Below are 21977 nucleotides of genomic sequence, written 5' to 3' on the forward strand. Positions count from 1 at the left end.
TGTTCTTGGCTCTAGAACTCACTAGTTGAGTCACCTTGGGCAAGTTACTTAATTTATCTGAAACTTTATTTCCAAGTGTGTAAAAATAGATATGGTAAAATATTTTGACAACATGATGTGATGTAAAGCACCTAGCCCAAAGATTGGTAAGTGTCAGGATCTCCCCCTTCAGGAACTGGCCAGGTTGCTGCGAAGGAAAGAGTAGAGGAGACTGAGGAAGGTCAAACTAAACACACTACATTGGTACTCTAGGAGACTAGAAATCGCTCAAACCAACTCCTGCGGGCACTAGGTGCTACGGACCAGGAGCTTCTCCCAGCAGGCACCAAGGCATTACAGGCCAGGGAGAGTGGCTGAGGGTCCCCTTATATACAGTTTCTAGAGGCTAGCCCCGCCCACCCGCCGACCTCCCAGGGTCCTGTAGTCATGGCGATGACGGTTATGACAGTTGGTTTGTGGTTTGCGGGTAGGCCCTCTGATCAAGCCGTCCCTTTTCAAACTTAGGCTCTAGAGCGGTTACTTTTCTACTGTGCAGTTACTTTCTTTCAAACTGTGCTACAGCTACTTTCTCCGAGAATGGTTCCCTAACAGTAAGAAATACAAGTAAATTTTGCTGTCATCATTCATAGAAGAATTAGCATGAGATGGGAGGATATTTCAGGTGGAAGGAAAAGACTAAAGTTTTCTGGCACTACTTGGATATGTGGTGATATGGTGATGAAAGGATTGTGAGGATTAGCTTATGAAAAACTTTGCGTGTGATTGTGAAGAACTTGGCTTCTATTCTACAAGTTACAAGAGACCCATTAAACAGAATGAAGTTTAAAAGGCAGGGGTAAAAAGCGGAAGGAAAAACTGATAGCCATATATGACACCAACAAGTACCTGCTTTATGTTCCATTCTGGACTAGGTTCTGTACTACATTCATAGATGAAGCCTCTGGAGTCTCACTGATAAGACAGGAACACAGCTTACTTCACAAAAACAAGTGAAGTAATTGGCAGTGTAAAATAGTACAACCACTTTGGAAGACACCTTGACAGTTTCTTACTAAGTTTAAAATGAACTTACCATATGACTGAGAAATGCTACTTCTAAGTATGTTCCTAGAGAATAAAAAAAAATGCTGACAAAAACCTGTAATTGAATGTTTCTAACAGCCTTATTACCCCCCCTCCAAAACTAAAAACAAACAAAACGCTTACCAATAATTGAGTGGGTGAACAAAATGTAATACATCCATGCTATTGGATACTACTCAGGAACAGAAAAGAATCAACTCCTGATAAATGTGACAGCATAGATGAATGTGCAAATATGAGCATATTTTGCTATAAGTAAAGGAAATGAGAGACAAAAAGCTACCTACTGTGTGATCGCATTTACACACTGTATGATCACATTTACATGATATTCTAGTAAAACAAACTGTAGGACCAGGGAAAAGATTAGTGGTAGCCAAAGGATAGTGGTGGGGGAAGATATAGCTACAAAGGGGAAGTGCAAGGAAATAATTTTTTTTTGACAGGCAGAGTGGACAGTGAGAGAGAGAGACAGAGAGAAAGGTCTTCCTTTTCCTTTGGTTCACCCTCCAATGGCCGCTGCGGCTGGCGCACCACGCTGATCCGAAGCCAGGAGCCAGGTTCTTCTCCTGGTCTCCCACGCTCCCGGGCCACAGCAGAGAGCTGGACTGGAAGAGGAGCAACCGGGACAGGATCCAGCGCCCCGACCAGGACTAGAACCCGGTGTGCCGGTGCCACAGGGGAGGATTAGCCTATTGAGCTGTGGCGCTGGCCAAGGAAATAATTTTGAGGTCATTGAAACCATATTGGTTGTGGTGATGGGTATACGAATCTGCATAAGTGTAGGAACTCAGAACTGTTGCCAAAATGTAATGTTTCTAAATATAGAATGCAGTATTACATTATGGAAAACATGGAAATTCTGACAAATTTTTACATTTTCCGAAGTCCATGCAAATAAAGCAAATAAAACTTCCTATGAGAATCACAGGAAAGTGATTTTTATTTTCATCTTTGGAAGGGTTACTAGATTTCATGTAAGGAGATATTGCCTAACATGTAACTGATGTCAAATTATTCAGAGTTGTGACATCTTTGTGGATTATTGTGAGTTTGTGACTGAACAACTGATATCAACAAGGGCTATTAATTGGTGAAGGTCTGTATTGGGGTGTCAGAAGGTTCCATCTGGAGATCTGTACTACTTGCTATTTGCATCAGTGACTTTAAAAATGATTTCTGTAATCAGAAGACATCAGCTGTGAAAATTTATGGATGATATTAAGCTGAATGGAATAATAATAAGAATTTCAAATATCTACATACGCATTGGTGCAGGCTGGAATTAAGTGACATTTAGTGGCAAAATATTAAGCTTCCGTGTAAGCATAGGGTGGACTACACAAGTACAGGGGAGAGGTACAATATATGTCTTAGATTGGGAGGCTATTTTTATGGATATCCTAGTGTCAAGGAGCATTCAGAACCTGTCTTTATTGAATGGACCCTTCCTATATATATATATATATATATATATATAATATATATATTATATACTATATAATTATATATTACATATAATATATAATATAGCACATATAATACACACATATATAATGTATATTATATAAAGCCTAGAGCCATAAATAATAAGGTGACAGGAACACTGGAGTGTACCCAGAGGATAGTGAAGAGGTTGGAGAAGGATCTTGAGCACAGGCCATAAGAAGAGCAGTTGGGGATGGAAATTTTTAGCCTGGAGATGTTTCAGAGGGACAACATTTCTGTCTTCAAGCCTTTGAAGTACTCTCACACAGTAGAAGTAGATAGAGACTGAGAGACCCATGTGGCCACCTCAGAGCAAGAAGAAAATCCAGCTTTTATAAGAAAGAACTTGAAGCCAAAGATGTTCCTAGATAGTGTGAGTGTCCTCAAGGAGTAGCAAATTTCTTGCCAGCAGAGTTGTTCAAAGAGATACTTCCTACTCGTTAGTGTGAAATCAGATTTCAAAATTGAATGGAATGGCAGTTCTCAAATTTGAGTGTGCAATGTATCATTATCACCTAGGGGAATGGAATAAAGGTTCAGATTCCTAGGCTTTCAGCCCGAGGTTTGAATTTAGGACATGTGGAACCCTGGAAAGTATATCTCAAACAAATACCTCCAAAGTGATTCTAATCCAAATTTTGGGCAACAGCCTGGTGAAGGTTGGCTGATTAATACTTAATGATACCAGCAGTGAGGAGAGCAAAGAGCACTGGACTGGTAGTCAGATGCACTGGGCTCCTGTCCTGGCTCTGAACCTGCCCCATAAAACCTTTTATTGGTCCCTTCCCTGCTTAGGTTCCAGGTTCCTCTGTTCCCAGTGTATACCACAGTGAATTTGTTTAAACATTTTCATTTTAATCAGTGAAAATTTTTCTCCAAAGTCTTACAAAAGCCTGACTATTAAAAAATTTTTATTCATCTTATGAGAGAGAGAGAGAGAGAGAGAAAACCCATCCTGTGGTTCACACCTCAAATGCCTGCAGTGGCTGGGACTAGGCCAAACTGAAGCCAGAAGTCAGAAACTCAGTCCAGGTTTTTCACATGGGTGTCAGGAATCCAACTACTTGAAACATTGCCACTGCCTACCGGGGTCCACTTTGGTAGAAAGCTGGAATAAGGAGTAGAGCCAGGACTCACATCCAGGCACTCTAATATGGGATACAGTCATTTCACCTGGCATCTTAAGTGCTAGGCCACGTGCCTGCCCCCAAATGCCAATATTTGAGGCAAACACTGAGCTTTTTTGTGTGTTGTGTGTGTGTGTGTGTATGTCTGTGTCTGTGTAGGAGGAATGCCTTGCTCATTCACCATACTCCACCTAAACCCTAGAGACTCCACTGTGAAGTTTGAAACCAGCTGCTTTGAGATCTGCCAGACTACTTGCTTCTGATGACCAAGGGTGCTTTGGTCTTGTGACCCTCATATCTGAGTTCTGGCACCTCCTTTGAATCCTATACCCATGTCTCTCTCTATACTGACCATACCACCACTAGGAAAATATCAAGTTTCAGTCAACTCCCTGAACAAAGCTATTTCCTACCTCTGTCCAGATTACCTGCTCTTTTCATTCCACAGCAACCATTCCCATAACACCCCTATCCCAGTCAGCCTACCTGGGACCAGGGCAGGATGGGGGCTGGAAACATCTTTGAACAGAACTTTGGAAAGTCTCCCCCAACTCTTCTGATCTAGGCTTCAGTTCCCCCAACTGTTTTCTCAAGCTATGCTATCATTCCATTGCTTCATATGCAGAGAACATTAATAGCCCTTGATGATTGGTCTCTGCTTATATCTCTATCCTTATCTCCAGCCTCCTCTAGGTAGATTTTGATGCTATAAGAAGACTGGCTGTACAGATTTTTGATCCATTCAACCCTCACAGAATCCAATAAAGAGTCGTCTGTACCTTAGAATTGTCTGTTGATTCTAGGTGATAAGATAACAAATGAATGCCATTTGAAGCCAGAGAGACCATAGGAATCAAAATAACAACCATAATTTATTGAACTTCTCTTATATGACAGCCAATTTCCTGTTCATTATCTTATTTATTTCTCACATCACCCTGTGAGTTCAGTACCATTAGTAACCCATTTTCCAGATGAGGAAACTCAGCCTCAGTGCAGTTAATCTACTAATTGACATATACAGAAACTGGGATTATGGGCCCATTTTCTTGTGATGGTGGAGGCAGTATTTTTGAGCTTCATAACATGTAGCCATAGATAAAAATTATTCTGGTCTTTCTAGCGAGACAGGCAAAAAGCCCTGAGGTTTCCTATAGTGAGTTCTTATAGTGATTGGCAAAATTCAGCTCTTAGACCATACAAATCAACAAGATGGGAACCTGTACTGGCCAGGTGGATTGTGCTAGAAAAAAAAAGGAATTGGTATCAATGGAAATAGTGACCTTGGTCATTTGCCATGAAACATGGAAAGCCACAGTCTCTGGGCTTGCTAGTAGGTCTAATAAGACTTTCAGTTATCTACTTGATTGGACATGATATCCCCCAAAGAATGATGGACACAAAGATTTCCTGGTCTCACCCCTGAGATTCTGCTCCAGGAGGTCTGGGCACAGGACTCAGAAATCTGCATGTAGGATACACTGCCCAAGTAATTTGGATGTAGATTGTTCTGGGGTACGTTGCCCTCCATAGAACAAGTAGATTTTTAAGTTTCCCCTAGTTTTGAGATTTCCTACTGTTCTTCAAGTATTGAAGTATCTGCATGGAGAAGAGGTGTCATGGTTAAATCAGAAAGAGAAATGCTGCTGCCAATAGTTAGAAATGTATGGTCAGAGATAGCTTCACGGAAGTTATAAAACTTATAGTGGGTCATGAAACAGGGATGGAAATTACATAGGTACAGAGAAAGTAAATGACATAGGCAAGAGAATGGGGAGGAGCAAAGCCTCAAAGACAGAAATAGCTTTCATCTAATAGTCCAAAAAAAGTAGTTAAAAGAAAATGGGTGATAGGTGAAATCCAAAGATTTTAGGCTTGAGAAACAAATGGAAGCCTTTGTAAGTTCTAGTGCATGGAAGAAAAGGGCATTTAAAGCACTTTTTTGTATTTTTTGCCTGAGATCCATATTATACATACATACATACATATATAAGCATACATTTGAGTGTATGGGTGATGTATGACAGAAATCAGACTTTCCTAAAAATGTTTATCAAAGACAAAAATAATAAAATCTGATGCGATATGTCACATATATATGACAAATTAACAGATGACAGAATACATACTAATATACATATATGAATTTAATACATATACATCAGAGAGAGAGCGAGAAAGAGATCCTAATCTATACACTAAATTAGCTTCATGCCTTCCTGATGAATTATAAACCAGTTTGAAAAACACTGGTTTGAAAGAAATGAGATAATTTCTTTCCTTGCTGTTTACACTTTCAGCTAGTGAACAACAATTAACTGATCTAAAAAAAAAAAGTGTTTCAGGAAATCCAGACTTTTTGTACTTACATTTTACTTATTTACTTATATTTTTGAAATGTATCTTATGGATAATTTTAACAATTGTATACAAAACAGAACATACACGCAATTTTTGAAATACGTGATCCAGTACATGTGTATTTTTTTGGAATCCAGTTAGACATTAACTTGGTTAATTTTTCATGTAGACATTGAAATAAGGTTCCTGGGATGTCTGAACTTTATATTTAACCTATTTAACCTTCTTCAGAAAAGTGTGAATTTTTTCCTAGTCTTTCTCTGATTTCAGTCTGTGTGTTCCCACTCAAGCACACAACCAAGATTTAGGCCCGTTGGTTTAGCACATGCACTCCTCTAGACATGATAGCAGCTAGCTGCACCATATGAGAAGAATATGAAAGAAAGAATATGCAACCTGTTGCCTTATGATAATTATCTATTATAGATAGTTGTGTCTAAATTTTATATTTATTTACTAGTTCTATTAAACAAAGTTGCTCAGAGACATCAAGAACCTTATTAAATATAATTTAATAGAATCAGCAAAACAATTACTCTTGGATATGCATTATTGATTTTACTTGTAATGTTTAATATGGAACTATGATGATTTTCAGCTTCAAAATAAAGTTCTTCATAGACCACTTTTCTTGTTCCTTTGTAAATTTCTGAAACTCCTCACTCTGCAGCTAGCAACGAGTTTCCCAGTTGAGAAGTAGCTCCCTCACAAATCAGTGTCAGTCATTTGGAACTTCTGCTACTGTGACTTATAATGGTGATTTACAACAAAGCAAATGCTTCCCAGTAACTACAGATGTTGAAAGCAGTAAGGTCATTCAAGGGTAGCAGGAGACTTTATACTTACACCCTTTACCACACCATTTTGAGACACACTGTTGAAGCCCCTGCTGTTAACTTTTTAATTGAATTTCAAATGTATTCCATGAATTCAGTTTTCTGTGCTTTGAGATCTCAGAAGCTGGCTCCATCATGATCTAACCATTGGAACAGAGTGTACTTTTAGGCTCACCTTTCCATTTCAGGGAACTGAAGCAATGTTAGATTACTTAGCAGAGTTGACTTGAGTTCACTGAATACCTCTGTTTTCTCTCTCCAAATAAGGCCTCCTTTCCAAGTGGCTGCCAAAAGTCCTTTTTGCTGGACTTTTCAATTGCCTGGAAAAGAGCCTTTGACGTTGACAGTTATGGGAATCAGGCATTTTAACTTAGCTTCAGCTATCCTGGAGGGTAAATGCTTCTTGTGTGGCACTCAGCTATTCATATTGGGCCTCAAAGTTGCTGCTCAAGGGAATGGGTGCCTATAGGATGGAATGGTTAGTTAGGAAAATGGGAGTAAAAAATGGGGGCAAAATGGAAAAATAAATGGGTGATTAAATGAACAGAAACAAGAGAGGAGCCTTGCATGAACCAATGATAATAAATGTGAGAAACTGAGAAATATGTTTAACTCAACCCTTGTCATAAAGAATTTTTAAAAAGTTTTATCATTTCTGGCAAAAGAGGAAAATCTATTCATACCACAAAATGTGTCCTTCATTGTATCCTACTTTTCGTTTCTTTTTTTAAAGAATATTCATATTATTTTCTCAACTAATTTTGAGAATCTGGAGGTGGGATTATCAATCATAATTATTTTCTTGTTCTCCATAATGCCAAGCATTATAAAATCCTCGCCACATTGAACCTGAGCTCTTCAAATGCAAGGCATTTTATCTGTTCTGTTCACTAAAATATTTTAAGCACCAAAAACAGTAAGCTGGCACACAGTTAGTATAGAATATACTCTTGATTAATAAATTAATTTGGGGTTGGCACTGTGGTGTAGCTGATAAAGCCACCACCACCGCCTGCAGTACCAGCATCCCAAATGGGTGCCAGTTCGTGTCCTGGCTGCTCCACTTCCGATCCAGCTCTCTGCTATAGCCTGGGATAGCAGTAGAAGATGACTTAAGTGCCTGGGCCTCTGCACCCATGTGGAAGACCTGGAAGAGGCTCCTTGCTCCTTGCTCCAGATAGTTGCAGTTCTGGCTGTTGCAGCCATCTGCAGTGGATGGATGACTTTCTCTCTCTCTCTCTCTCTCTCTCTCTCTCTCTGCCTTTCAAATAAATAAATAAATCTTTAAAAAAATAAAATAAATTAATTTAGCTCTTTGAAGTCAAGATTAACATCAGATTCAATTCTCTTCCTTCAAAACTCACTTCAGTGTCTGGCACATTGTAGATACTCATTATATATGGATTACTTTCCTCTGTCTTAACATCTTTTTCTTCTATTGACCATCTTTTTTTTTCATTTTTAAAAGATTGATCATCCCCATTTGGAGGAAGCTCAGATGTACAGAGCTGTGCCAGATATTCTGGAATTTAGTTTCAACAAAGAACTGCTTGTGTTTCCAACCTGGGACTGTTTTTCATTGACCTGCTCGAAGTTGTCATAGATTTTCTCACCATAGCTGACCTGGAGCTCATACGGAGCTAATGGATGATCTCCTATCTCTTGTTTGAACTTAAAGTATGACACTGTTTATTTTTGATAACACAATGAACATGAGAGAAGCTTACTAGAGGTTTTATGATATACCCTAAGTTAGTAAATGTAATTCTAAAAACAATTAATTGTGATAATCCCATGATCTCACATCTCCTCAGATTACAGATAGGGAGACAGAGGGATAGAGAATAGGATTGCTCTGAGTTTACGTGATCACAGTAACAGAACTAAGATTAGGGCTTATGTCTCCTGACAATGGTAAAATTGTTCTATGATACTATCTCCATTAATGCTCCATCTTCTAGATATCTCAAAATATAAGTTACACAAGGGTATGTTTGCAAAACCATCAGGATAATGTCACTTAATCTCAAAGGTCCTTTTCAGTTCTATATCATTCTTATTTCTTCTCTGGACTTCCTAAGAGCAGGTCCTATAATCTGACTCATTTCTGTATTTCTAGAAGATATTAAATTATTTTTGTCAAATAAATGAGTGAATATTCAAATGATCAGATTTAGTAACTCAATTTCCAAAAGAAATGTTTTCAGAATCTAAGACACTTTATAAACCAATTTAAGAACTCTTTAATTGCATCACCAAAGTTATGATATTCTTGGGCTCAGATATTTTGATGGCCCATTCTTTCAACTGTTTATTAGTTCTGGGAGGAGTTTAAATGAGGAAAGGGCATACCCAGGGAGCATCTTGTGCGGGCTTCAAAGGGTCTGGAACTGGAAATTGGCCACTGCTCTCAGAGTAGGTCAGTCCAAGAACATTCCTATTAATCTTTGAGGACTAGTGATTGGCAAGTGCACTGATTTTCTTAAAAAGAAGTAAATAGGTAAAGGTTAGATCCTGGAAACAGGGAACCAGGAAACTTGATACAAATCAAAATTCTAGAAAAGAATATGAAACTGTATAACCCAGAAAAGAAAGAAGAGATCACCAGGAACCATCTTGGGTTCAATAAGATTAATTTATTCAAAACTGCTTTACTCTTATTTTGTGACAGTATTTCTAGTTTGGTAAATCAGGAAAGTATCATCTTGATTTCAAATAAATATATCACAAGACTCCCTATAACCCTTTCAATGGGTAAGATGCAGAAATAAGGACAGAATAAGATTGTTTGATAAATTCTCCAATTGGAACAGGACTATTAAAACACTGTACTGAGCACTAGTTCCATGTCAATGTGGAAGGACTGACTAAACCATGTCCTGTTTACCATTTTTAAAAATTAAAGATAAAGGAAGATTGAAAAGGAATATATATTCACTTTTGCAGATGACCCAAAGCTACTGCCATGGAGGGAAGCATCATGATTTGAAAATGATCTCAAACATCTGGAAAGCTAGGCCAAAATGAACAGGACGAAATTTAAGAGACTTGAATGCCAACTCCTGAATTTAGTTTCAATAGTCATTTGTACAAATTCCCAGGACATTGTAAGAATAGTGGAGTTGGAAAGAACTTTACAGAACAACATGTTAAACCACTCCTTTTACAGATAAGGGAAACTGAAGTCAGGAGAGGATTATGAATTGCCTGAGGTTACATTGAATCAGTAGGGGATTTGGGATTAAGATTCAGGTATCCAAATTACTATGTCAGTTCTCCCCTCACAATCCCCATCCCAATCTACTTTTGTACTTTGAATTTGTAATGCATCTTTACAGGGTACTTTATGGATTTTGTGCATATATTCTTACATAGTACTTCTACCTAAATGTGGACTATATTTGGAGTCATATTTTATGTATTCTGTTCTGACATGATTTGTTCACTTAAACATATAACAGAGTACTTTTCATGTCAGTATATACATAAGCTGCTTTAGTCTTTTCAAAGGTTGTATAATAATTTTTAGAAGGACTGTTTCCTCAGTTATTTAACCCTTTCCCTTCTCAGTGAATTTTTCAGAGCTCTTTGTATTTTATCAAGCTGTTATTTTGGCTTTCTTTCTTTTAACTCCACACAGTTCTTAGTTTTTTTCCATGAAATATATTCTGCCTTTTAGACTTAGGAAACTAGTGAGAAACTCTATCAAAAAAGGTAGTGAACTTTTCCATCTCTGGAGTTGTTCAAGCTATCAGAGAACAACTGAGCAATGATACTGCAACAGTGAATAATACATAGCCTCATGATAATTTCTAGTCCTAGCATACCTGGTAGTTTTCTGCTTTCTCATTTATATACTCTAGTAGATTTTCATCTCTTTGAAAGTAGGAACCATGTCTTATTCAATATTATCCCTAGTATCAAATAATATCTGATACTAAGCCAATTCCCCATACATGTTTATGAATTCATATATCATGTAACACTGAGATTTTGGTTATCTTGTCAGCTTATATACCAGAAAGAAACCAGTTCTACAGCTTCATTAGAATTAATCTCCTTCAAGTGTCATGAATATGTGATCAGACATCCAGGTACATTTATCTATGCGCTCTTTTGGGGTCGAAGAGTAAGGAATTATGTATGTGTATATCCTAGGGCTAGAGGGCATCTCTCCAACTGTTTTTTGAGCCCTTGAGCGCTTTGCTATGAGTTTAACTCTGGATCTGTAGGTCTTAGATTGACACCAGCTACAATTTCCACTGCTTTCCTCTGAGTCCTCAGAAGAGCACAGTTTCCATCTTCCATATCCTCCACCAGGACACATTTGATTTGGATATATCCAGAGGACAGAAAAAGGAGATGACCTGACAAAGATTTGATTCAGCATGTTAGTACTGTCACCAACTCACCATATAACTTTGGGCAAGTCTCTCCTTCCAATTCTCTGGCCACAGTTTCACATTCTTTTTTAATGTAAAGGTTTTATCCAATCAATGTTCCTAAACATTTTTAAATCTTTGGATGCTTTTATTCAAACAAATGTGCACATGAAAGGTGACTGTATGATAAAAATAAGTGGTATTCAGTATAATGCATTTTATAAATTAAAAGGCAGGGTTTAATTACAAATTTGATAATTAGGGCTTAGATTATTTATATGGTCACAAACATTTAAAAATAGGGTTTTATGGGGGTGGGCATTTTGGTGCAGTGGTGGTTTACCCTTTTATGCCATGACACTGGCCCCCATTACTTTTTATATTCTATATATTAGCCATCACAAATCAGAGAAAATATATGAAATCTGCATTTTTGAGATTGTTTTTTTGATAAGTGTAATGGTAACCAATTGCATCCATTTTGCTGCAAAAGACAGGATTTCATTTTTTAATGACAGGATAGTATACCACAATTTATTTATCTAGTCATCAGCTGATGGACATCTGGGTTAATTCCATGCCTTAGCTATTATGAATTGAACTGCTCTAAACATGGGGGTACATATAACTCTTTAATATGCTGATTTTGTTTTCTTTGGGTAAATTCCCAGGAGAGGAATGGCTTGGTCATATAGTAGACCTATTTTCAGATTTCTGAGGAATCTCCATACTGTCTTTCATAATGGTTGCATTAGTTTACATTCCTACCAACAGTGGATTAGGGTGTCCTCCACATCCTTACCAGCATTTGTTATTTTTTGATTTTTGGATGATAGCCATTCTAACTGGGTTGAAGTGAAACATTGTGGTTTTTATTTGCATTTCCCTGATTGCTAATGATCCCGAGCATTTTTTCATGTGTTTGTTGGCTACTTGAATTTCCTCTTTTAAAAATGCTTGTTCAAATCCTTTGCCCATTCCTTAACTGGATTGTTTGTTTTGCTGTTGGTGAGTTGCTTGATGTTAATCCTTTATAAGTTTCATAGTTTGCAAATATTTTCTCCCATTCTATTGGTTGACTCTTCACGTTACTGAGGGTTTCCTTTGCAGCACAGAAACTTCTTAGATGATGTAATCTCATTTGTCTATTTTGGCTTTGGTTGTACTTCTGAGGTCTTTTCCAAGAAGTCTTTTCCTATTCCAATGTCTTGCAGAGTTTCCCCTATATTCTCCTCTAAATCTGATGGTATCAGGTCACAGATTTAGACCCTTGGTCCATTTTGTGTTGACATTTATATAAGGTGTAAAGTAGGGGTCTTGCTTCATACTTCTGCACACAGAGATCCAGTTTTCCCAACACTATTTATTGAAGAGAATGTCCTTGTTCAAGGGATTGATTTTAGCTCCTTTGTCAAAGATTAGTTGGCTGTAGATGCATGGATTGATTTCTGGAGTTTCTATTATGTTCCATTTGTCTACCATCTGTTTTTGTACCAGTACCAGTCTGTTTTAATTATAACTGCCCTATAGTATGTCTTGAAATCTGGTATTGTGATGTCTTGGGTTTGTTTTCATTGTTTATGATTGTTTTAGATATTCTGGGTCTCTTGTGTTTCCATATGAATTTTAGCATCATTTTTTCTATATTCGAGAAGAGTGCCATTGGTGCTTTGATTGGATATTGCATTGAATCTGTAAATTGCTTTTGGTAGTATGGACATTTTGATGATATTAATTCTTAAAATCCATGAACATGGAAGATTTTTCCATTTTTTGTGCCTTCTATTTCCTTAAAGTTTTATAATTTTCATAATAGAGATCTTTCAAAGCTTGGTTAAATTTATTCAAAGGTATTTAATATTTTGTAAATATTATGAGGAGACTCCTCTTACAAGTTCTTTTCTCAGTCATGGTATTGTCTGTGTATACAAAGGCTGTTGATTTTTATCTGTTAATTTTATAACCTGCAAATTTACCAAACTCTTTTATGAGTTATGATAGTCTCTTAGTGAAGTCTTTTGGTTCCCCAAAATATCATCTGCAAATAGGAATAATTTGACTTCTTCCTTTCCAATGTGGATACTTTTATTCCTATTTCCTGCCTAATGGTTCTGGCGAAAATTCCCAGGACTATATTGAATAGCAATGATGAAAGTTGGCATACCTGTCTAGTTCCAGATACTAGTGGAAATGCTTCCATGTTTTCCCCATTGTAAGATGCTGCCTGTGAGTTTGTCATAAATCATTGTGATTATGTTGAAGAACATTTCTTCTATACTCATTTTGCTCAAGGTTTTTATAATGAAAGAATGTTGCATTTTAGAAAATGTTTTCTCTACATCTATTGAGAAAAATATATGGTTTTTATTCTTCAATTTGTTAATGTGATGTATCATATGCATTGATTTGCAAATGTTGAATCATCCCTGTATACTAGGGCTAAATCCCATTTGGTCCAGATGAATAATCTTTCTGATATGTTGTTGGATTCAATTAGCTAGTATTTTGTTGAGGATTTTTGCTTCCATGTTTAATAGGGATATTGGTCCATAGTTATTTTTCTCTGTTGTATCTTTTTCTGATTTTGGAATTAAGATGATGCAAGCCTCATAGAACCAGTTTTGGAGGATTCTTTCCCTTTCAACTGTTTTGAATTGTTTGAGGAGAATTGGAATTAGTTCTTGTTAAAAAGTCATGTAGAATGCAGCAGTGAAGCCATTTGGTCCTGGGCTTTCTTTGTTGGGAAGGACTTTCTTAATGATTCATTCTGTCTTGGTTATTAGTGTGTTTAAGTTTTCTCATTACCAGGATCATGGACAAGTTGTGTCCATACTCATTGCTGCATGTTTGCACCTTCCACACTGATCCACACTATCAATCTTCCTTCTGTAGAATTTCGAGCGCAGATTTCTTTCCAACTCTTCCCGGGGAGTGCACTTCCTAACGTTTTTTCTGCTATTTCCCCCTCATCTTAAGTAGTGTATCTTTTCACTATTCAGCCATCTTGAAATTTCCCCAAGAGGTCTTTGCCTATTCCAGTGTCTCAATATTTCCCAACAATTTGATGGGCTCGGATCTTTCATTTAGATCCTTGATCCATTTTGAGTAAATTTTTGTATAACATGTAAGGTAGCGTCTTGCTTCATAATTCTGTATGTGGAGATTCAATTTTCTTAACATAATTTTGTTGAAAAATGCCCTTTATCCAGCGAATGATTTTAGCTGGTTTGTCAAAGATCAATTGGTTGTAGATCCATGGATTAACTTCTGGGGTTTCTAATCTGTTCCATTTGTCCACATGTCTATTTTTTTTGCCAGTACCAGGCCATTTAACTGATACTGATGTGTAATATATCTTGATATCTGGTACAGTGATGCCTCCAGAATTGTTTTTACTGTTTATAATTGCTTTATTTATTCGGGAGTCTCCTGTGTATCCATATGAATTATTGGCTCATTGTTTCTAGATCTGAGAAAAATGTCCTTGGTATTTTGATTGGATTCACAGTAGGGTAAGTCATAGCCTGCAGTGCCTGCATCCCATACGGAAGCCAGTTTGAATCCTGGCTGCTCAGCTGTCAACTCAGCTCCCTGCTAATGTGCCTAGGAAAGCAGCAGAAGATGGTGTAAGTGTTTGGGTTGCTGCCACACACCTGGGAAACCTGGATGAACATCCTGGTTCCTAGCTTTAGCCTAGACCAGCTCTGGCCAATGTAGTCATTTGGGTAATGGAGATGGAAGATCTCTCTCTCTCTCTCTCTCTCTCTCTCTCTCTCTAACTCTGCCTTTCAAATGAACAAGTAAATCTTTTTTTAAAGAAAGAAAAAGGCTGTCTTCTTTTATCTAATCAGTGTAGTGTTAGCTATTGACTTACTGTTATTATGTTGAGGCATGATCCTTCTAGACCTACTTTTTTCAGTTTTTAATCATGTAGGGATGTTAAATTTTGTTAAATATCTTGTCTGCACCTTTTGAGATGATCATATGCTTTTTTTCTTCACTCTGTCAATGTGATGTATTTATTATTTTTACAAATTGAACCATGCTGGAATCCTTGGGATGAATTCTATTTCATCATGGTGAATAATCTTTTCAACATGCTGTTGGATTCAGTTTGTACTTTGTTTAGGGCTTTTGTATTGATGGTCATCAATGATATTGACATATACCTTTCTTTTCTTGTTAGAGCCTGATGTAGGGGCCAGGGTAATATTGACCAGATAGAATTAATTTGGATTAATATTCTTGTATTTTAAGAATAATTTAAGAAAAAATGGTGTTAGTTCTTCTTTAAATGTTAAGTATATTTTAGCAGTGAAGTCTTCTAGTCCTAGGCCTTATTTGACAAGTTACTTTTTATTGCTGATTCAAAGCACAAGAAGTATTTGATATGCTATTACTGGCTTAAAGGTAGAGGGAGCAGAGAGTGGCAACTGACAGATGGCCAGGAATTAAACAGCCCTAAAATTATAAGGAATTAAATTCTGCCAAAACTAAGAATGATGTTGTAAGAAAAATTTTCACCAGAGCTTTCAAATGAGAACTCAATACAAGCTGCTACCTTGATTTCATTCTTGTGATATCCCAAGCAGAGAACCGTAATGTACTGTGACTATACTTCTAACATACAGAATTTTGAGCTAATAAATGGGTGCTGTATTAAATCTCTCAGGTTCTGGTGATTTGTTATACAGCATTAAAAATGAATACAACACTCAGTAACTTTTTGTAACAGAATGAATGAGTTTATTATGAAGGCAATGGGAAGTCACTGAAGGGTTTAAGCAAGGGAGTAACATGAATAAACATTTTCCAAAAAATTTCACTTTGCAGGAGTGATTTCAGCAAGATGGCAGAATAGAAAGTTTTCCACTCATATTCCCCAGTGCAGCAGCACTAATGTTGCAGGAGTCTACTGACAAAAGTACCTTTATAGGAGATTATAACTCCATTCAGCTTTGGACCTTTCTCCAGGGCCATCCTCCAAGAGACATAACAGTAGTCACATCCACTCATTCTCAGGTGATGGACCTGCTGTACTTAGTCCTTGATGTGGACCTTCGTTCTGCTGAACTTAGTCCTGGATATGGATCCTAGAAAATCTCTGCAGCTTGCTCTAGCTCCTCTTAGCTATTGTTTGAGAGAATTCCTGTCTGCACAGGAATGTTCCAGGAGACCTGCCCATCAGTATCCCCAAGGCAAAATTCCCAACCTCAGTCTAATAGAAGATTTTGAAATGGTCTTATAAATTGTCCTTAACCCCTCCAGTCAACATGATAGGAGAATTCCTTCCAGTACCAGGACCCAGAGTGGACATGCACACCTATGCTCCAAAAGGCATGCATACAGTATTTCGTATTTCTCTGAACCCTGAAGCAGCCCTGTTACTCAGTTCTAGTTCTCAGCTTTAGTCCAAATGCAGTACTGCCCACACAACCACACATGGACACAGCAGGAGCCCTGCCAGGGATCCAGAGCAAGCCAAACATCTCTGTACCTTACTATCAAGCCCAATGTCAGTGGACTCTGAAGCAGATCTCTAGTCAAATGCCAGCCATACTGCATAAGATCCTGGATGCAGTTAGGTCCATCTGGGCAACAGACAGGATCCAAAGTCACCCAAGTCTCTGGTAACCATCCTGACAACCACGAACCACTCTGAAGATGAAGCAAAAGTCACATCATGTGACTCAAATCTCATTTTTCTGTGATCCTGAAGGCAAACACATAAGCTTGGAACCCCAAAAGGATAAGGTCCTTCTTTCTACAACCTGTCTATAAATATTGGAAGAGATGTTTGCCCTTTCAAATATACAAGATCTGTTTGTTTCTTAGGCAGACTTGTATCCTGTCTACTCCCTAGAAGGACCTGACTGCCTTTAAAATCCTGGTTAGTAGAGTTGGCACTGGGACATGGGTCTGCATCAGAGCCCACAGCAGGAGAAAATACCTCTTCCAGTCTTTATAGCTTGGTTGTGGAAAAGACTTCATCTTTCATGAAAAACAAACAATTAAAAATCCTGGAGGAGAAGAAAAAAATTACAAAATTGAAAAATTCAATGGAGAACTTCAACTACAAACTTGATCCTGTAGAAGAAGTAATAAGTGAACAAGAATTTCAAAATCATGACAGGACATTTGAAATTAGAAACAAAAGGAAAGGAATAAAGAAAGCAAAAGGAACTCATGGGACACCATCAAGCATCAGGTAGGTCAAAGTATGGAGGTCTTAGAAAAAATAGAAAAAGGAACAAATTTGTTTAAAGAATAGTTCCCTCAAATATTTTTGCAAATATTGGGAGGCACATGGACATCTAGACCCATGAAGCTCAAAAGATCCCAAGCAAGATGAACCCAAAGATGAATATTCTGATATACTGTAATTAAGCTGTAGAGAGGCAAAGACAAAATGAGAATCTTAAAGGCAACGTAATAAAATACACATGCAAGGTAATCTCGAAAATGCTATAAGAAAAATTCTCAACAGAAATCTTGCAGGACAGGAGGAAGTGAAATGATATGCTGAAAGTTTTAAAGAATTAAAAAGTAAATCAAGCACTATACTTGGCAAAACTTTACTTCAGAAATAAAAGAGCATGGCCAACATTTGTGACACAGTGGATTAAGCCACCACTTGCGATGCCAGCATCACATATCCGAGTGCTGATTTGAGTCCCAGCTGCTTTGCTTCTCATGCAGCTCCCTGCTAATGCACCTGGGAAGGCAGTAGATGATGGAACAAGTACTTGGTCCCCTGCCACCCATGAGGGAGACCAGGATGGAGTTCCTGGCTTAAAGTAAACTATAGTCAAATTTGAAATACTCTAATAGTGGGGATAAATCACTTTTAACTCTAGACAAATGTTAAAGATAAAAGTATTAAAAAGAACTACAAGGAGTCTTCAAAAAGTTCATGGAAATGCATATTATTAAGATATCATGCATGCATTTCAAAAATATTTTCACCAAAATAAATCCTTTAATACTGCTATTCACTTTAAAAAATTCTTTTTCTTCATTTAAGAAGCAAAGAGACAGAGAGAAGAGATACCGACAGATACAGAGAGTTCTCCTCCATATATAAATGAAATATTAACATAACTGAAGAGAAAAATAACAGCAATACAATTGTAGTAGGAGACTTCAGGATCCTGCTTTCAACAACAGATCCTCCAGACAGAAAATCAATAAGGAAACATTGGATTTGAACTATAGTTTATACTGACATGTATAGAACATTCCTTCCAACAGCAGCAGAATTATATATTCTTCTCAAGTGCACACAAAACATTCTTTATGATATACTATATGGAGGACCACAAAACAAATATTTACTTTATTTTATTTATTCTTTTATTAATGTAAAATATTTATGAATACTGGAACTAGAGATCACTATGCTAAGTGAAATAATTCAAGCTTAGAAGGATGAATATATAGAGAATATAAAATGTTTAAGGATGTCACATCATTCACTATATAGTTATAACTATTTTTTATTACATAATGCCATGTGCATGACAATATAACCTTCTTTCCTTCACGTTGTGATGTTATGAATCAATTAATTTGAGATATTAATAGTCCTGTTTTCAAGGAAAAGAAAAAAGAAATCACATAAAGTATCCTATCCAACCACAGTGATATGAAACTAGAAATTATTAACAATAAGACTCTGAACTAATTCAGAAATACATGAAAATTAAACAGCACTTTTCTGCAAAACCACCTAGCCAAAGATGAAATCAAAAGAAAATAAAAAAGCATCTTTAAAGACAGTGCTGTGGTGTAGAATGTTGGGCAGTTGCCTTTGGTGCTGGCATCCCACATGGGCACGGGTTCATGTTATAGCTGCTCCACTTCTGATTCAGCTCCCTGATGATGTGCCTGGGAGAGCATCAGATAATGGCCCAATTTCTTGGGCCCTGCCACCCATGTGGGAGACCCAAAGCAGGCTCCTGGCTTTTGGATTCAGCCCAGCCCAGCCCATGGGGAATGAACCAGTAGATGGAAGATCTCTCTCTCTCTCTCTCTCTCTCTCTCTCTCTCTCTCTCTGCTTTTCAAATATATAAAAAGTATCTTTAGAAAAATTTTTAAAATGGAAGCACAACATAACAATAGAAAATGTGTTGGGTTTCTATATAGTAACAGTAAAATTCCTGGGCCTTACCAAGATTGAATAAAGAGGTTATAGAATACCTAAACAGTCCAAAATAAGTGTCAAAAATGAATCAGTAATTTAAAGAAATATCCCATCAAACAAAAACACAGAACCACATGGCTTCACTGCTGAATTATACAAAACTTTAAAGAAGAATGAACACCAGGCCATGGCACCCTGACCCTGAACAACAGTCTCCAGACTTGTCTGGCAGCACAGTCCTCCTCCCTCATACTGGTGTCGGCTGTGAAAGGTCTTGCATAAGTATGAAATTAGGTCTCACTGAACACATTCACACAAAGGTTGAACAACTGCTTTTCCAGAGCAGAGAGGAAACTCTTGTATCAAAAAGGGTAACCTAGGAATTCGTGAATGATAGACGTCAGCTGGATTGTCAACGATGGTTCCAACCTGGAAATACTTGGGAAAGCCATCTCTATCATTTTTCTTATAAAACCTTTTTGGGTCCATGCTTGCTCTCATCTTCAGAGCTTTGACATCATTTTTCAGTTCATCTGTCAATTCTGGAGCTTTCATACCAAACTAGCCATCACCCGCAGTTTTTTGTCGCTCTTTCTTGCATTTTTTTTCTGAAGCTGATGCTTTGATTCACTATATGGTGGGACACAGTAATTTTTTTCCAAGTTCAGGTGTAAGGATGGCTTTCTGCAGAAGCTCATTTTTTCTTTTTCTCCTTGATCTGGGTTAGGGTTCTATTTGGGACAAATAGGCTTGAGAGCCTTGACCCATGTGCTCCTTGGAATAAATAAATAGAGGTGTTTACAAGGGACCCATCCCAGCCTTGACTCTTTAAAGGCAAAAAGGAAGAACCTCAGTCACTTTAACAGAATTAATGTTTTTGTAAAGTTTTCAATGTTAAAGATTTTTTTAAAATATTTGTTTATTTATTTGAAAGACAGAGTTAGAGAGTGGGCTTCTGTCCACTGGTTCATTTCCCAAATGGCCACAGAGGCTAGGGCTGGGCCAGGCCAAAGCCAGAAGCTTCTTCAGGGTCTCCCATGTGGGTGCAGAGTCCAAGCACTTCGGCCATCCTCCACTGCTTTCCCAGGCACATTGTCAGGGAACTGGATTGGAAATGGAGCACCAGGGACATGAACTGGCACACAAATGATATATCTGCATCCCAGGTGGCAGCTTAACCCTCTGTGCTAAACATTGGCCTCTTAAATATTTAATTTAAAAATATTTAGGAAGTATAAAGTTTACTGGCATGTTGAAAGAATTTTAAAAATTATGCATTTGGTGCAGAGTTAGGTTGCTGCTTGGGACACCCACAATCCAAATCTGAGTGCCTGGTTTGAGTCATGGCTATTCCACTTACAATCCAGCTTCCTGTTAGTATCTTGGGAAGAACAAATGATGGCTTAAGTAGTTGGATTACTGCCAACGATGTGAGGGACCTGGTCTGGGTTCCAGGTTCCTGGCTTTGACCTGGCCCAGCCCTGGCTGTAGCAGACATTTTGGAAATGAACTAGTGGATGAGATCTCTCTCTCTCTCTCTCTCTCTCTCTCTCTCTCTCTCTCTCCCTCTCTCTCCTGCCTTTCAAATAAAAGGAAAAAAATTAAAAACTATCAGTGATATGTAAACAGTAATGTAATTATTATGTAGTTTGGTATGTATGTATGTATTGGTAGGAGGGAAATAGTAGACAGGTAGTGCCTATAGTTAACTACAAATTCAGATACAGAAAGTTAGTGAGGTCAGTATACAGAGAGATCTGCTTGTTTTCAACATAAAAATCATAGTTGAAAACAAATGATAAAAACATTCCTGGAGCAAATGTATATTAGCATAAAACCAAGGAACTTAGTGAAGCTACAAATAGGGCTGTAAAGATAATTTCTTTAGCTTAACTGTGAAAAGACCCAGTTGTTGATCATTCACTAAATGTTTCTCTATATAGAAAAAAAGGGTAACTAATAAGAATAAGAAAAGAATATAGATGGAATAATACCAGAATCTGATCAGATAAAACAGTTTAAGGAATTTCTTAGAACCCTACAACAAACTTACAGAAACCTGGTTTTTGGAAGTTGTTAAAGATTTCACAATAAGAGAAGTAAGGCCTGAAGAGATCACCTGTTCAGAACATTGTTTACAGGAATACTTAAAATGAAAAAAAAGAATATCCATGGGATTTCAGGAATCTCATATTCAACAGAATGTAGCACTGGCGGCCAAAGCAGGGATCCTGAACCAAGCATGATAGAGAAGTCCTCATGGATGGACATTTGATGAAAGATTGCCAAGGGGTGTTGCACTGAACAATGAGGATTCATCTGATAGAATACCCTGAAAGCAGTAGGTACCATGATAAGCTATCACTCATGATTGTTTGGCAAATGAAATTTACTCAAGAAACCAAAATTGCTATTCACCAGGCATAACTGCAATAGAAAGTCTTATTGTTCAATGAAAATAATATGATGCAACATTTTGGTAAGGCCTTACAATTAAGCAGCATGATCATTTGGCTAGAAAAATAAGCCATTGTTTCTTCAATTGTGACTGTAATT

General features: G+C 37.4%; 1 pseudogene; it reads left to right on the forward strand.

Annotated features, from left to right (window-relative positions):
• Positions 1 to 426: 426 nt before the first annotated feature.
• LOC133752739 (mitochondrial import inner membrane translocase subunit Tim9-like) lies at positions 427 to 21667 on the forward strand (annotated as a pseudogene).
• The last annotated feature ends 310 nt before the right edge of the window (positions 21668 to 21977 follow it).

Source organism: Lepus europaeus, chromosome X (genome assembly GCF_033115175.1).
Source record: "Lepus europaeus isolate LE1 chromosome X, mLepTim1.pri, whole genome shotgun sequence".
NCBI lineage: Eukaryota > Metazoa > Chordata > Mammalia > Lagomorpha > Leporidae > Lepus > Lepus europaeus.